We start from the raw sequence: 2,276 nt of genomic DNA, 5'->3' as shown, positions 1-2,276 counted from the left end.
TGATCCACAAAGGAGCGTCCCTTTAGGAACTCCAGGATACGTGCCCCAGCCGGCAAAGCCAACAGTTGAGTTCAACATCATGCCCCTCAAGCTCAGCGAAGTCAGGCAAGTCGTGGAGAAGGCAAGGTCCTCTTCCGCACCTGGTCCCAATGGGGTCCCCTACAAGCTTTATAAGAACTGCCCCAAGGTACTAGAGCTACTATGGTATCTGATGAGAACTGCCTGGAAAAAGCAAATAATTCCATCTGAGTGGCAAAGAGCGGTAGCAGTCTTCATACCTAAGGAAACGAACTCCAAAGACATCAGCCAATTCCGGAACATTGCACTACTGAATGTAGAAGGAAAGATCTTCTTCTCAGTGCTAGCCAGGAGGATGACTAACTATCTGCTCGAGAATGGCTATGTTGACACCAACTGCCAGAAGGCAGGAGTTCCAGGTTTCCCAGGATGTGTAGAGCACTCCACTATGATCTGGGACCAGATCCAGAAGGCCAAGCGGGAGAAGACCGACCTGCATGTCATCTGGCTTGACCTTGCCAACGCGTACGGATCAGTTCCGCATCAGCTGGTCAACTATGCCATGGAATTCTTCCACATGCCCACCTGCGTCAAGAGCCTGGTAGCTCAGTACTATAGCAACTTGCAGATGTGTTTTTCCCTCCAGGACTTCACCACCGGATGGCAGCGGCTCGAAGTAGGAATTGCGATGGGGTGTACTATTTCTCCAATACTGTTTGTAGCAGCCTTTGAGATAATCCTCATCGGGGCAAGGCAAATGGTTGGGGGGATCAAACTGCCAACTGGCAAGAGGCTTCCCCCACTGAGGAGTTACATGGATGATGTCACCAGCCTCCTTCAGACAGCAGCATGCACATCAAGACTGCTGAAGAGGATGGACGAATTGATGTCATGGGCAAGAATGAAGATCAAGCCCTCCAAGTCTCGGAGCTTGTCCCTCAGGAGAGGAGTCAGAAATGACAATACCATCTTCGTCATTGGAGGGGAAAAAATCCCACTTCTATCAGAGCAACCGATCAAAAGCCTGGGGAGGCAGTACACTGCAGACCTATCTGACAAACAGATGGGGAAAACCGTCATGAAGCAGCTCTCCGACGGACTGGCAAGGATCGACCAAAGCCAACTCCCTGGGAAGTTTAAGGTCTGGTGCTACCAGTTTACACTCTACAGGAGGGTGATGTGGCCCCTGAAAATGAGTGAGATTCCCTCATCAACTGTAAGTAAGATGGATGGAAAAGCCAACTCATTCATCCGAAAGTGGTTGGGGTTGCCACGGTGCCTATCTGAAACCGGTCTATTTGGAAAAAACATGCTGCAGCTGCCACTGCAGTCCATACAGTTGGGCTACATGCAAGAAAAGACCAGGTTGGTTCTCGAGCTGAGGGAGTCCACAGACGAGTCAGTAAAGAACGCAAATGCCAAGGTTCCTACTGGCCGCAAGTGGAATGCCCAAACCGAGGTCGATCAAGCTGTCGGTCGGCTACAACACCGGGAGATCATGGGCAGAGTTCAGGTAGGAAGAGCAGGTCTAGGATGGGGAGAGACGCCACGCTTTTGGTCCAAGGCCAATCGCAAGCAAAGGAAGGAGATGGTGGTAGCAGAGGTGACGAGGATGGAGGAAGATCGCTACAAAATCAAGGCCGTGGCGCAGGGTCGACAAGGAAGCTGGACAACCTGGGAGGGAATCATGAACCGGAACATCAGTTGGTCAGACGTGTGGAAGATCCCACAGGCAAGACTTAGTTTCCTTATTCGTTCAACCTACGACACGCTTCCCTGCCCTCGGAACCTCCACCAGTGGTTTGGAAATGAAGAATCCTGCGTACTCTGCAATGCTCCCAACGCAAGTCTCCAGCACATCTTGGCAGGCTGTAAGATCGCTCTCTCACAGGGACGCTACAGATGGCGCCACGATCAGGTCCTGAGAAAGCTAGCCGAAGTACTTGAGGAGTGTCGACAGGGTGGCAACCAACCACCATCAGCAGAGGACCCCACCATCTTTGTGTCGGAAGGAGGGGTAAGGAGAAGCACCAGATCAAGAGAAACAGCAAGGCTCTTCTCCCCCAACCAGGAGTGGGACATGAGGGTTGACCTAGATAAGCAGCTCCGGTTCCCCACGGAGATAACCACCACATCTCTCCGGCCAGACATAGTGGTGTGGTCAACCAAGGCGAGATCGACGCACCTCATTGAGCTCACTGTACCACTGGAGGAGGGGATCGAGGCCGCCTTCGAACGGAAGAAGGCCAAGTACTCGG

The sequence above is a fragment of the Rhinichthys klamathensis genome, unplaced genomic scaffold (assembly GCF_029890125.1).
Source record: "Rhinichthys klamathensis goyatoka isolate OS25496 unplaced genomic scaffold, OSU_Roscu_1.1 h1tg000369l_1, whole genome shotgun sequence".
Classification (NCBI taxonomy): Eukaryota; Metazoa; Chordata; class Actinopteri; order Cypriniformes; family Leuciscidae; genus Rhinichthys; species Rhinichthys klamathensis.
This window is presented reverse-complemented; position numbering follows the sequence as displayed.